The sequence below is a fragment of the Passer domesticus genome, chromosome Z (assembly GCF_036417665.1).
Source record: "Passer domesticus isolate bPasDom1 chromosome Z, bPasDom1.hap1, whole genome shotgun sequence".
Classification (NCBI taxonomy): Eukaryota; Metazoa; Chordata; class Aves; order Passeriformes; family Passeridae; genus Passer; species Passer domesticus.
The window spans coordinates 1,917,875-1,932,097 of record NC_087512.1 but is presented as its reverse complement, the minus strand read 5'-3'; the positions used below and the strand labels follow the sequence as shown (position 1 = coordinate 1,932,097).

Below are 14,223 nucleotides of genomic sequence, written 5' to 3'. Positions count from 1 at the left end.
GGAGAGACACTGGGACAGGTTGCCCAAGGAGGTCGTGCCTGCTCCAGCCATGGAAGTGCTCAAAGCCAGGTAGGATGAAGCTTGAGGTAACTTGTATTGTGGAAGGTGTCCCTGCACGTGGCATTGTGGGTCAGATGAACTCTAAGGTTACTTCCAAACCCTTAACATACTATGATTCCACAAGTGGGAAGCCACAAGGTCGTAGTTTAGTGGGGTTTTTTGGGGTGAGAAGGTCAGTTCTGGATTTGCTGTAGGTCTGTTGGAGATCCTCTGTGGTTTTTTTTGCTTTTGCCTTTTTGATACTTTAGTATATATCATATATCTCCACTTCCTTTACACCTGAGGTCACATCTCCCTAACATAGCAGTTGTCTCTCCAGGGTCATGCTTGTCTTCTAGACTGAGAGGGTTTCTGCACTCAGGGATGTGGGTGTTGTGATTCAGTGTCTTGGGCACAGGTCCCATCTCAACAGGGTTGGTATTCCCAGGACAAGGTGAGACACCTCACAGTATTTAGCCCTTCTACAGAATGTGGACTCACAGAAATCTCCCTCTTGCCTGTTCCGTGCCTGGATTTTCCCAGTTTGAGGCAGACATGCGGCTTAATTTTTTGGTAGCATTTTCAGCCAGTTCCAAACGTTTGAGATTCAAGCTGGTCATGAAATTAGCAGCAAAGTGGAATGGAGAAGATCCCCTCTTGCAGACAAAGCAGAGCATCTGAGAGATTGCCATCATGTTTTTGAAAGGTGAGGTGTTGCACTCATGTCGTGCCTGGAAACTCACACAGACTCTTCAGGCAGCTCTGCACTTGCTTTGTGGAGGTTTCACTGCATCCAGAGAGAATTTTATTTTTATGAAGAGTAATTTAATTAAACTCAGTTTTCATATGGATTTGCGTCAGACATTCCCTTCACCTCTCCTCTGCAACAGATTCATGGCTCCCTCTCCTCCTATCTCCAAGGCTGATACATCCAAATCTCCCTTCTGTGTCCCCAACCTACTTGTGTTGGCCTTCTGTCTGGAGCAGCACACGCTGTGCCTGGTTCAGGGATGTGTGTGCTCTGGCTGGCCAGCTGCCTGCCCCTTATCTGCTGCCAGGGAAGCCAAGCAGTGCTGATAAGGGCTGAGCTCTGCTGCCTTTCTCCCATGCAGAGCACTCAACAAGTATCTCTTCTAACAGAGCCGCTGCTTGCCATGAGGCTCGACACACTTTGTTTCCAGAAGCTCTGCTTCTCTTTCAGGCGTGGTTGGAATCAGTCTAAAGGTTGGCCAGCTATGCTGGGAGACCCTTACACACACACACACACACACAAATCCAACCTTTGCACAAACCTTTCTCTAGGAAAGGGAATTGCAAGCAGCGGGAGGGAAAAAGCCAGCGGAAGAAGGCAGCATCAGGGCTGCAAATCCCAGAGGCCAGAAGTTACTTCAGGGTGGCTGTGGAGAAGGCAGGCAGGCAGGATGTGCATCAGCTCTAGAAAGAGCTCCCAGCCATATGCCTGCACCCCCAGGAAGAGCATTGATTTAGATTGGGCATTAGAAAGAAGTTTTTTTTTTTTTTATGAGGGTGATGAAACACTGACACAGGTTGGCCAGAGAGCTGGTGGATGCTTCATGCCTGGAAACATTCAAGGTCAGGTTTGACAGGGCTTTCAGACACCTGATCTCACTGAAGATATCCCTGCCTTTGGCAGGGGAGTTAGACTGGATGACCTTTAAAGGTCTCATGCAAATCCAATTCCAAACTATTTTATAATTCTGTGAAATAATACTTGATTTAGTAAAAGAAATTGCAAAACTCACTGACACCAAAGCTGGATATTGGTATGTCCTGTTAATTAATCATTGAATCCTAGAGTGGTTTGGGTTGGAAGACTGGAAGTTCATCTCATTCCACTCCCCTGACATGGGCAAGGACACCTTCCACTATCCCAGGTTGTTCCAATCCCTGTCCAGCCTGGTCTTGGACACTTCCAGGGATCCAGGGACAGCCACAGCTTCTCTGAGCACCCTGTGCCAGAGCCTCACCACCTAAAGGCAAGAATTTCTTCCTAAAATCTAATCTAAGTAATTCCTTTTTTAGTTTAAAACCATTTCCCCTTGTCCTTTCACTATCTGCTCTGTAAAAAGTTGCTCTCCATATTTTTTATAAGATCCCCTTAGGTACTGAAAGCCCTCAGTGAGGTCTTCTTGGAGCCTTCTCCAGGTGAACAGCCCCAGCTGTGCCAGGCTGGCTCCAGAGCAGAGGGGCTCCAGCCCTGGCAGCATCTCCGTGGTCTCCTCTGGACTCACTCCAGGTCCACATTTCTCAAACCAGGTAGCTCAGCATATTTTGGACATTAGCAGTTAGGTACAAATGGCTGTCAGAATTTGGATTCGAGGTCACAGTGCAGGAACATGAGCATCTCCCTTAAGGTCTCTGAATGTGAGTGAGGCGTTCAGCATCCTCACAAAGGATGTTCGTGTGCAGAGACAGCAACAGCTCAGTGGTATCTGTCATCTGTCTGCCAAACAGAACAAAGGAGGTTGAGCAACTTGGTCTAGTGGAAGGTGTCCTGCCTGTGGAACAAGATCATCTGCAAGGTGCCTTCAAACCCAAACCATTCTGTGATTGTATGGAATAACCCAGGACCTAAAAAATAGGAAGGAGCAGTAGCTGTCTGTGCTGTTCTATAGAGGATACATTGACTTCTCAAAGCCTGTGACCAGAGGAAATACAACATCAATATCAGGTAACTTCAAAGACATCCAGGATTTCTGAATGACCCAACACTAGCAGATGTCCCTGCATGGAGATAGGGACAAGTGCAATGCCAGGAAGACAGGTCTTGGAGGCAGAGTAGATAGTTTTTGTGTTGAAGTGATTATTACCAACGTGTCAAAATGATGTGTTAAACTGAAAAAAATGGAAGAGCTCTGAGCAGAGTTGTGATACAAAGGGTCGGTTCATGACAGGTAACAATGTATGACTGGGGAAATCCTTACCCTGGTCTGCAGCTTCCTCATGAGGGGAGCTGAAGGGTCAGGCACTGATCTCTTCTCTCTGGTGACTGGGGATAGGACCCAGGGCATGGCTGGAGCTGTGCCAGGGAGGTTTAGGTTGGATACCAGGGAAAGGCTCTTCCCCAGAGGGTGCTGGCCCTGCCCAGGCTCCCCAGGGAATGGGCACAGCCCCGAGGCTGCCAGAGCTCCAGGAGCCTCTGGACACCCTGCCAGGGATGCCCAGGGTGGGATTGTTGGGTGTCTGTGCAGGGCCAGGGGCTGGGCTCTGCCAGAGCTCCAGGAAGATTTGGACAGTACCCTCAAGGACAGGGTGGGATTGTTGAGGTGTCTGTGCAGGGCCAGAGACTGGACTCATGGTCCTTGTGGTTCCCGTCCAAGTCAGGGTGTAGGGTTTACTTCTGTGTATAAAAACAACCACAAATCCATGGAAAACCACTGTTAAATGTTCCTAGATTTCTTAGCTCATTCTGTTGGAGAACTATTCTGTACTTCAATAGGTGCTTTGTCTCTTGCATCACTGGCTGCAGTGTTGCTTCCCTGCTTTCTCTAAATGCCATCCGAGCATGTTATTTTCTCTCCAAACTTACATGGAAGTAACTTTCCCCTTGCACAAATCTGCAAAAGATTATGAAAGAGGGAATGGCACTGAGTCTGGGAGCTGTGAAAGGGACAGATCCCCTTTCACTCTGCATTACTTCATGGCCAAACGTGGAAGCAGCCTGTCCATGCCATTGCAGGACTGCCTGCCATGGGGGAAGCAGTACAACAAAAACCACCCATGTTGTTGGTACCAGCATGAAAAACCTCCTGGAGGACTGAGATCGTGTCTCACTCCGAGGGTTAAATATGGATTAAACCCCTTTTCCTTGTGTCTCATCAAGCTTGCACACAGCACAAAGAGGGTTAAAGAGAAAACCACACTCTGCTTTCCCCATCACATCATGAGGAACATGTCAGTTGATTTTCAAGACAAGTAATGTCTGGCGTCGCGTCAAAACGGGCATTGCATAAAGTGACTAGAGAAGAGCTTTAGCATCATAAATTTAAATAAAGACATTGCATGAGGGATAAAAATCTCCAAAATAAACAGCAACTTTGCTCAGTCATACCAGCATAAATTAAATACTCACAAAACTTCTCAAACTTAAAAAAGTATGCTGCAACCTACGGCTGGGAATAACAGCAAAATACATTAAAAAGGCACTGCATATTTCTGCTATTCTTATCTTTCCAATATTGAAATTATTCATTATTTCAGTAATGAAATGAATAATCTCTGAAACCTTGAAACACAAATCTGTTCACTACCTCTTCTGAAATGCAGAAGTATGTTTCCAATATTACACAAATCACTGTCATTTCAGACTGGGCTGTTGGAAGATTTCAAAACAAAGCCAAAAAAAAAAAAAAAGAAGAATCAGTTCCACAGTGAAAAAAATATTGACAAAAAATAAAACTTGACAGCTCTTGATGTAAGCCTGCTGTGTCTGTCCTATCCCCTTGGCAAAGCAGACTTAAGAAATAACCACTATTCAAAATAATAGGCTTAAAGCAAAGTTCTGCCTTCGGACCCATCATTGCACAAACTGGTTGGTGTTTGTGGTATAAAGTACAGCGCTTCCATCAGATGGAATGGAGTTAGACATAATCCTTAGAAGTGACATCCCCCTTGAGACATTCACAGCACAATGAGAAGACCTATATATCTGTTCTTAATTTACAATGTATGATTTTGATGAGTAAATGATTTAACTGCCTTAACTTACCTTAATTCCTAGTGCCTTTGTGCACATAAAACCAGTTGCCCTGAGTAATCAAAAGCATAATTAATTGACAGACAACTTGGGCACAATCAGACACTCAAATTTTTATTTCCTGTGCTGCATTATCTTGATTGATTTTGTGCTGAAATTGACAGGAAATTTTCATGCACTGAAACTGGCTTTTCCTTCCCCAATTCTGTTTTTCATTGCGTAGAAACTTTTCATGTTGCCAGGATTTCTGTTTTTCCTCAGATTATTCCTTTGTCCTTTTTTATTCTTCCAAATACTGCACCATTCATCTGCCTACATCCTTTATTTTGGAATAGTTGATTAGAAACACATTTATGGTAACCCCAAATAAGCCATCATTAAAGTGAAATAGCCTTGTTTACAAAGAGATTTACAAAAGTTTATCTCTATTGACTTAAATAAACAACTGTAATTTCTGAGTAGGCCTGGGGGACAATAGCTTTGTTTCTGAATTAATGGTAGGCCTTGGTCCAGGAAGGATTTGAGTATGTGTTTAAATCTATGCAGTGAATAAGCCAGTGGTACCAGTCATAAAAACAAAATTCAGCATAAACACAAACCTGGTATGAATAATTTTTTATCATCTTTATTTCTTTTTTATTTTGCTTTTTCCAGGAAGCTAACATTAATTCATTACACTGAAATCTGCAAAATAATCAAGAACAAATAGTTTGTGCCTCTGTGGGAAAGATCAAAATAAACCAATTTATGCCGTGATCAGTTATTGCAATACAGTCTGTTTCTGTTTTACACTGTGTAAGATGCACTATGCTAATTAAGCATATGTTTGTATAGATTAGTCTCAATGAGATTTACCCCAGTTTTCTATGCCATCTGTGCAAGATTGGTAGCTGAGTTGGGAGTGATCTCTGTATATATTATCTATACTAGTTGAAGAAGTGTTTAGAGCACTTTGAGGTAGAAATTTTCTTTTTTGTTATTATTGGTCCAACAAATCTTTATTTAGGGATTTTGGTCATTCTCCTCGTGTTTTCAAAAACTAGTGATGTATTACATTATCAATTTTAAAGTTTTGATTAAAAGTTATCATCTTAAAAGATTTATTCTGATGGACCAAATAAATCAAGCAAGACTTTAAAGGACCTGACAAATCCTTTCTTGCTTAGATTCATTTAGAGATATAAAACATATATTACTGTTAAGCAGGTGAAGATAACACAAAATAAAAATGTTGCCATAAAAAAAAAATTAAGCCTTAAAAATATAGTGGGACTTTATCACTACAAAGCTGTCATGTTGTTTATTTTAGCTCTTGGCATGTATCATGATGAATAACTGATGCAAAAAAAAAAAAAAAAGTCTATCCTTCTCACAGTGCTTGCAGCCAACTGATAGTTTTTCTGTGTAATCCCTAGGGAGGCCTGTGTCAGAGCCTCCATCCCTGGCATCCTGCATTACCAGGGGCTGGCTTCCCTGTCTGGGGTGACAGGGGAAGGAGCTCGTGGCTGTGGACAGCCCTGGAGCGAAGCTGTGGCAGCAGCTGTGTTTACCAGGAGCTGGGGAGAGCACCGGGAGTTATCCCTGGCACTGCTGGGTGGTGGTGGGGTCAGCTGGCTGTGTCCTCCCCCAGTTCAGGATCAAGCTGGGGATGGGCACCTGGCCTCTCTCAGCACAGCACACTCCACTCTGCAGAAGTAAGTTTTGCCCTGTTTTACACGGAGCTGGCCACACAGACCAGATCTCAGCAATCTGTGGGCAGTCATTGTCCTCATGCCATGGTCTGCCTGCAAGGCACCGAGGGGTTAAAAATTAACATTTTACCTGAGTCTACAGATTTGTGACTAAGATGGAGCATTACAACCATTGCGGTGTGTTCTTCACTTCAAAGACCAAATAATTCCCCCCAAAGGATCCCTTTTTGGGTCCACAACCTTTGCAGCTGTGATGTGTTGCAGGAAAGGCAGCTTGGCTCTGATGGCAAACTTGGGTTGAGAAAAATCCCCTATCTGCCTGGTAGGCTGGTGTGGTGAAAATGGGGCCTCTCTCTTTTATCTTCATGCCATCAAATCTCGTTATGCCTTTTTGTTTGTTTTGTATTGTCACACTGATGTCTTCACATACAAATCTTTATCCCATGTAAATATTTGGCTACTGGGAGTGAGACACCTCAGTGGGTTTTTTCCTTAAGTAAACATTCTAAACCAAGTTTGGTCTTTCCCTGCTAGGAGGATTTCCAAACTTCCATGTTTATCCCAAACCCTCTTTACCTCTTCTGTTTTCTTTTTAAAACATGGACATTGAAACTGTGAACAGCCCTTTAATTCATTTGCAGTGGTACAACAGTTTTCTGCCTTTGTTCAGTTGTCATCTTTTTATGCATTCAAAGGCCCCCTTTCCACTCTGGGCTACTATGTAAAACTTGAAGTAGATACCTGTAAATCCTTTTCAAAGCCCCTGCTTTCCCAAACGCAGTCCCTGCTCTTCATGTTGAGATGTGCACCCCTGATTCCTTCAGACAGCTCTCTTAAAAACACCAATCTGAGTGACTACACTTACTGCAATGTGCAGATTGGTCTGTAAAAGTAATTTGTCAATATTTATGAAACATGGCAGTAAGAAAAGACTCCCAGCCTCCAGCCACGGGCAAGGATAGCTTTTGATTTTTCAGATCTCCACGCTTGCAGGTGAGGAAAGGTCAGACAAAAATGAGAACTTAAATGCTTTAGGGTGCTATTGCTGGTGGAAATGGAAATGGAGAGGCATGTCTTCTGGTAGATGTGACCAAACCAAACCTGAAACTGCAGTCTGGCAGAGTCAGTTCCTTCATGCAAGTTTGACAGGGCTGCAGGCAAGCAGATTACAGATCATACAGTTTTACAAAGCAGAGATAAGGAAATCACTGCATACAGGCTGCAAAAGTCAGATTCAGAATTAATCAGCATGTTGATATGTGTCACGGCAGGGAGCAGGGCAAGAATGAGCTGCAAAAGATGAAAACTTTGGAAAGCATGGGAGATGACACCACAGACAATAAAAAAGAGCAGCCTCTGAAATAGAGGCAGTGGTCTGCAAAGGGCAAGAAACAAAGGAAGAGGCCAATATTCAATGATCCTGCTTTATGTGTTCATTCCAAGATACATTTCTTTCCAAGCCTGCACAAAGAGCAATCTGCAGCAGTTTGGAGTCTACAGCAACAGAAGAAAAACAGTAACAGCCTTCAGAAGGAGCATCTTGCTCTCATCCACTGGCTTGAAGATTAAAGCAAAAAAATCCAACCAACCAACCACCCAAAACAAAAAAACAGTTTGCACCTCAAGCACTATAAAGACATTATATGGGAAATGTTCCAAAGGCATTATGTCTTCTTTGCAGAAAGAATGCAAGTGACTTTCTCAAACTTAAAAGCTAAATTTAAGATTTAGGTAAAGATTTAAAGCAAGGACCCACATTGTCCTCTGTGTGTAGTTTTGACATTAGATGTGTTCAGTGCAACCACAGACTTCTCCTTAGATAAGAAAGGGGATAGATGTTTGTGGTTTGCAGGGTCAGAGGCTAAGAATTTTGGCCCAAGCACTTGGTGGGTGATTTTATCACAGTACAATGCTTTGGAGGACCTTGAATTGGGTGCAATTGTTCAATTTCGTGTATGAATCTCAGCTGAACTCTGGCCCACCGTGAGAGAAAAAAGCCCCTTAGAAGTTAAAGAAAACAGGAGAATCATCTGGAAAGCTGTTTCCAGGATTCATCTGTAGTTTAATGAGAGTTGAAAACCTCTCGATGGAGCTCAGTGTCTCAGGGTTTGTGAGTGCTGTAACCAGCACAGTGTGGAGCTCAGGGCTGGCTGGCTACCCAGGCCCTGGTGGATTTTGCAATGCACCAAACTTGGCAGGTGATTGCAGTGTTTGGGGAGGAAGAGAGTCATGGAATGTCAGTCTGAACTCTGTCCATTCTTGAGAAACACCATGGAGACTTGCCTGGAGCAGGTTTGAGTCCAGCAGTCATTCTGCCCAAGGAAAGCGCCCAGCACAAGCCCTAATGACTCTTCTGATGGGCACTGACAGCCACCATGCTCCGTGTGAGAACTGCCCTGTCCTGAAAATGCTTAGAGAAGTGACAGCCAGTCACTTGGCCTTCTTTCTGACCGCCCATCCCTGGATGCTATCTTCTCATCCTTCAGCTGATGTTCCTGCTGTTCCTCCTGTAGCTGATCCGGAGGAGCAGCACCTGCAGTGTCTCACCTGCCACGTGTCAGTGCCAGACAGCTGATTGTCAGCCTACCCGTGGAACTGTCTAGACACACTGATGTGCTGTCAAGTGCACAAAGTTAACAAAATGATAGGGCAGAATATTTTCCCCTGTGAATCCTCTATCAGTCGTGATCTCACAGGTTATTTGTGTCAGTGGCAAGTACAACATTTTCAGATGAAGACACAGTTCGATGAATCAACTCTGCCTCTTTAAGATGTTCTAGGGTTTGGTTTTTGGTTTTTTTTTTCTTTCAAAAGTCCATCCCTGTCATCAGCTCAGGCATACACAAATTCCCCAGGCACATGCAATGCTGCAGTTACAGGTAGTTTGCACTTATTTAACAGCTAATGTCAGTAGATAGTGGTCTCCTGCTGCTAGATAAAGCCAGAAGAAAATCCGTGACAATTTACACCCTGAGTACATTTAAAAATTAAGGCTAGTAGCTTGGGAAAAAAAATAATTTTTTAAACAGAACATCAGTATCTCTTCTTAGCTTGCTTCTCAGCAAAAGAGTGAGGAGCAGAGAAGAGTGAGAGAATTATCCCAGCACCATTTATGATCCAGACAGGACTGTCCCCATGAATGAGTCCTGCCATTCTCCTCTCCTGTCTTTTTGCCCTTTTCTGAGCACAAAGACTTGATATGGCTCAAGCCTGTGACGTGACCCAGCTAGAGCCTGGGCTGTTGGTGTGAGGCTGTCAGGTCTCTCACAGGATGCTTTACGTGGAAGATCTCCGTGCTCCGAGCCAGGAGCTGCGCTGCGTGGCCGCTGTCTGTGGCAAGAACAAAGCCTTGAGGAGGAACATCAGGGGAACAGGGCCAGCCTCATTCCCATGCAACAGTACTTGTAACATGGTTTTGCTCTATAATATATACCCAAAAAAAGGCGTTTGTGGGATTTACAGCTGGGCCTCTGCTGGCTTTTGAGAGAGCCTTGAGGCGATCTCCAACACCAAATCCTTGCAGACAGATGGTTGGATGCACTTCACCAAATGTTAGAAGTTGGACATCAAAGTCTGAGTTACTCATCCTAAAGTTTCTAGAGGACAGTTCATCTGGCCTGTTTTAGAGATTGTTTTAGGATGACATGAATAATAATAGGAATTCCCTCTATTTTTCTGTACTGACTATAAATGTAGCCTCTTAACTTTTAGATACCTCAGGCTGCTTCAAGTCTGCAAGCCTGGCTCTGGACACACAGCAGAGCATGAAGGGTCTAAACCTGTAGGAACTAAACCTAGACCTGAGATTTTGGTGTTTCTAAAGATTTCAGGCTGGGGTCTGTTTGTCAGGTTTGGGACTTTTGTTTTATTTTGATTTTTTAATGTACTGAGTTAAAACACTTGCCATCCCAAGCATTCTCAGCACAATCACAAGATGAAGCCACAGTTCTCCAAAGGCAGGCATGATAAACTCAAGATTTAAAGTACAAGTCTGTTGACTACCAGAATTTCTACCTGATGTGTAAATATCTGGTGTAACACCATAGTGCCCAGCATAGTTGTATGACAGGGTCAGGACAGGGATTGATCTGGGAGGTCTGGAATTCTCTTCCTTGCTGATCTTGCACAACATCACTGCTTGCCAGCTGTTGCCTTTGCCTCCTGTTCTTCATCCTACAAGTTTTTAAACAGCCTTTTAGATTATTGTACATTTGCATTTCAGTGTGTTCAGGAAGATAAGACTTGGAAACTTCAGTAAAAAATTTTCCCACCTTTTGGGGTTTGTTTTTTTTTTTTCATTTTTCTACTGTTTAATATCTAGATGTCAGGTGTTCTCCTGTAGGGATCCTGAGAAGGAATTTCTGATTATTTTGCTGCCCTTCATGTCAGTGGACAGCCTTCCCTATGTGCCAGCTTTGTCACTGACAGCAGCTCCATCCTTCACAGGATGAAGGAGATGGTGTGTGGGTACATCTCACAGAGACCCCCCTTCACAAAGAGCCAGTAATTGTTAAATAAATTATATGCTTTATTGTCCGCATGTTAATAACTCTAATCCCACCTCCAACCACCACGTTTAGAAATGTGATTAGGGAGGATTATGTCTCACCTAATGCCTAATCAGTTGTCTGTTCCTGGCTGGCCTTTTATTTCCACACACGCAACACAAGGGCCCTAATCAAACATCTTGCACGCACGGAAAATGCCGAGCGAGTTAAAAATCAGTCGGGTGAGAGCAGGTAGCAGCTAGAAACCAGACGTGACTGAAACACCAACCAGTGTGGTTACAGCTCTGGGCAGCACCCAGACTCACACCCTGAGCGTTTGGTTAGGCTGATGAAAAACCAAAAGGGCTGGAGGCAGATCTCCACCAGACTGGTTTTCTGGTGGTTTTTATTTTGTTGGTTTTTTTGTTGTTGTTGTTTTGTTTTGTTTTGATTTTGGGTTTTTTTTTTTTTTTGACAAAATGTGGTTGGTTTTTTTTTTCCTCCTCCTCACACAATTCTTGTTTTTATTTTACTTTATGCAGGAAAACATGGATGCCTTTTCCAGCCACACTAATGAGCAGGCTGCCACAATTCAGAAGCTGCCTAAACACTGGTCCCTGAGCACCATCCTTGCTGTGAGGTTTGATATTAAACTGAGCCTCACTCTTGATGTAAGGTTCAGTTGCTAGTTTGTGGCAGTGAACATGAAGTGACGTCCTGCTGTCCCAGAGTAAAAAGCTGGGACACTTTCTGAAGCTGAAGTTTCCATGGGTGAAACTGAGGTGAGCAGACTCACAGGACTGGATGCCTTTCCCCTCTGACTGTGCAACCTGAAATCACAATCTGCTCCACCTTACCAAGGATTCACCTCACACAAGCACCCAGAAATAATCATCTCTTCCCCTAACAAAGACAAGGGCAGAGAGGCAGCACCTCGTGGAGTATATGAACACCAAGAGAAATGGCTAAGTGAGAACCAGCAGGGTCTAGAAACCCCTTTTCAAAAAGATGAAGGACCAAAGAAACCTTCCCTACTACAAATTGTTAGCACTATGGGAGCCACCCCAGTTATCCAACTGAGGTTTAGCTCCTCTTTCTTGGAAGAAGGAAGGTTTGTCATGTTTGTGTATTGCTGTGTGCTGGGTACTGCACCAGCACAAGGACGTGGAGCTGCTGCAGCCAGTGCAGAGGAGGCACGGAGATGCTGCCAGGGCTGGAGCCCCTCTGCTCTGGAGCCAGCCTGGCACAGCTGGGGCTGCTCCCCTGCACAAGAGAAGGCTGCAGGGACACCTGAGAGCCCCTGCCAGGGCCTGCAGGGGCTCCAGGAGAGCTGCCCAGGCACTGGGGACAAGGCCTGCAGGGACAGCACACAGGCCATGGCTGCACTGCCACAGGGCAGGCACACATTTTGGGATGTTGGGCAGGAATTGGTGGCTGGGAGGGTGGTGGGGCCCTGGCCCAGGGTGCCCAGAGCAGCTGTGGCTGCCCCTGGATCCCTGGCAGTGCCCAAGGCCAGGCTGGATGGGGCTGGGAGCAGCCTGGGATAGTGTAAGGTGTCCCTGCCCATTTGGAATGAGATGATGTTTTAGGACCCTTCCAACTCAACCCAGTCTATGATTATACAGATCTGTAATAATTAAAAAAAGAAAATCACATTTTCAAGTGGTTTCACATTGCTGGCACTTTTTGTTTCTATAAAGTTAGTTCTCTTTTTCTTTAGCTTAGAATTACAACACTGTGCTGAGATCTGAAATGCTGGGAGCCTTGTGGAACCTTGGTGCTGTTGGTTTGTCTACAGTGTTTGTTATCAGGAGAACCAGGGACTGTGTTTAAGGGGAGAAGAAAGCAACAAATATTTGGCAGAGAACTGAAATTGTGTCCTGAACATCAACACAGATGCAAATCAAAGCATGATCGTGGAGAAATACCCAAGGATTTAGCAATTCTGGATTAGAAAGAGGATTTCAGCCATGTATTTCAAATCTCTAATCTCGAGTGAGCAAGTAATCTAAATCCACCTAATAATAATGAATGAAATTATAGCTTGGCTAAATAATTACTCCCTTTTTTCCTTCATATAATTCAGAATAAATATATTTCATGAGCTTTCATTGGAGCATTACTTTACATTGCAGTAATTTTAGATACTCAATTTTAAATCTGTTCTCTTGATTGACTGAAACCAAACTTTCTCTCTGTTTTTGGTTTTTAGTGTTGGAAAAACTGCACTGTACAGCCTGGTGCTAATGTAACCCCAGCTGCTCCCTTACTAGACCTCTGCCTGTGAATTTGCCAACTTGGCTGCTTCAGAGAATTCCAGCAGGGGATTGGGATTTGACAGGACACAGACCTGTCATGGTAGAGATGCAGCAGCCACCTTTCTGATGGACACCTTGAAGTCTGATACTGCACAGCCCAAAGATGCTGCTAAAGCCATTCCAACTTGGAAATTCCACCTGAGGACCAAGAGAACACAGTGAAAGTGGAAGATGCTTTGCTAGTGGCTAAGCAGGGGGCTGAGCTTGCTTATGCCTGGACACAAAGGTGGACTCAGTTCTGGAGTCAGCAGAATAAGGGGAATCAGGGCAGCTTGGATAGATTGGAGCAACCTGGTCTAGTGGAACATGTTCCTGCCCATGGTAGGAGCTGGAATGAGGGGATCTCCAAGGTCCCTTCCAGCCAAACCATGCTGTTGTGCAGAGGGGCAGGGGGCTCCTGGGGGGTGCTGGTGCAGCCCAGCAGCACAAAGTGGTGTCAGCCAGGGGTGTCAGGGGCTGCAGCTCTGCCTCTGCTCAGTGCAGCCCCCCTGCACAGGTGGGCTCAGCCCTCCTGCTGCCCCCTGCGTGCTCCTGAACAGCCTCGGGCGGATTGGAAGCTTTTGTGGAGCTCCCCTTGGCTGAGCAGAGAGGGACAGTGATCGGAAAGACACTGATCTATTGTGGGAAATTTAGGACTTTTGAATAACTGACTGATATGGTCAAGTAGAAGCCATTTATTGTTTACATTACACATGTATTTATAATTCTACAAACTACTGAGTACACACTTCTGATTGGTTTTGTTTTGCTCTCTCATTTTCTGCTTCCATTTCTTTGCATCAGTGATTGGTTATAGTCTAGGTGCTTTACAGTCTTCTGTTATCTAGTTTTTGCAATTTTGGTATTCAGTTTCTTAGCTTCTTCTTTTTTGACTTAGCACAGTTGATGTTCTAATAGCTTTGACAAATTCCTGAGGCTTTGATAACAAACTTAGAAGCAGGCTGGCTGGTGCACACTTATGGCCTCACCTT

The 14,223-nt window shown here is 44.4% G+C and overlaps 1 long non-coding RNA gene across 1 annotated transcript; it reads left to right on the top strand.

Moving 5' to 3' along the window:
- Nucleotides 1-1,113: 1,113 nt before the first annotated feature.
- Nucleotides 1,114-13,628, top strand: LOC135290088 (uncharacterized). Its single transcript, XR_010352801.1, has 3 exons — nt 1,114-2,731; nt 11,477-11,716; nt 13,147-13,628. It is a non-coding gene; the product is annotated as an uncharacterized LOC135290088 (long non-coding RNA).
- The last annotated feature ends 595 nt before the right edge of the window (nt 13,629-14,223 follow it).